Source organism: Oncorhynchus gorbuscha, linkage group LG18 (genome assembly GCF_021184085.1).
Source record: "Oncorhynchus gorbuscha isolate QuinsamMale2020 ecotype Even-year linkage group LG18, OgorEven_v1.0, whole genome shotgun sequence".
Lineage (NCBI taxonomy): Eukaryota > Metazoa > Chordata > Actinopteri > Salmoniformes > Salmonidae > Oncorhynchus > Oncorhynchus gorbuscha.
Window position 1 is genome coordinate 70,791,320 of NC_060190.1, and position 789 is coordinate 70,792,108.

The window sequence follows — 789 nt, forward strand, 5'->3', positions numbered from 1 at the left end:
TCCACACTATGCAGCTGTTATTCCATAGGCTGGGATCCACACTATGCAGCTGTTATTCCATAGGCTGGGATCCACACTATGCAGCTGTTATTCCATAGGCTGGGATCCGCACTATACAGCTGTTATTCTATAGGCTGGGATCCACACTATGCAGCTGTTATTCCATAGGCTGGGATCCGCACTATACAGCTGTTATTCCATAGGCTGGGATCCACACTATGCAGCTGTTATTCCATAGGCTGGGATCCGCACTATGCAGCTGTTATTCCATAGGCTGGGATCCACACTATGCAGCTGTTATTCCATAGGCTGGGATCCGCACTATGCAGCTGTTATTCCATAGGCTGGGATCCACACTATGCAGCTGTTATTCTATAGGCTGGGATCCGCACTATGCAGCTGTTATTCCATAGGCTGGGATCCACACTATGCAGCTGTTATTCTATAGGCTGGGATCCACCCTATGCAGCTGTTATTCCATAGGCTGGGATCCGCACTATGCAGCTGTTATTCTATAGGCTGGGATCCACCCTATGCAGCTGTTATTCTATAGGCTGGGATCCACACTATGCAGCTGTTGGAAGAACGCATAATCACTGGCTGTCCACTGGTTTGAAAAAAAATGATTGACAGGCACCTTAAACTTCTTGAATTCAACTATTATTGGGTTCAAACACATTTACATTTGTGAACAGCCATCCACAACAACCACAATCCGTAAGGCATAAATAACGAAACGAGAAAGCAGCAGTGTGATTCACATCATTGCGCTATGTAGATAACCATTAT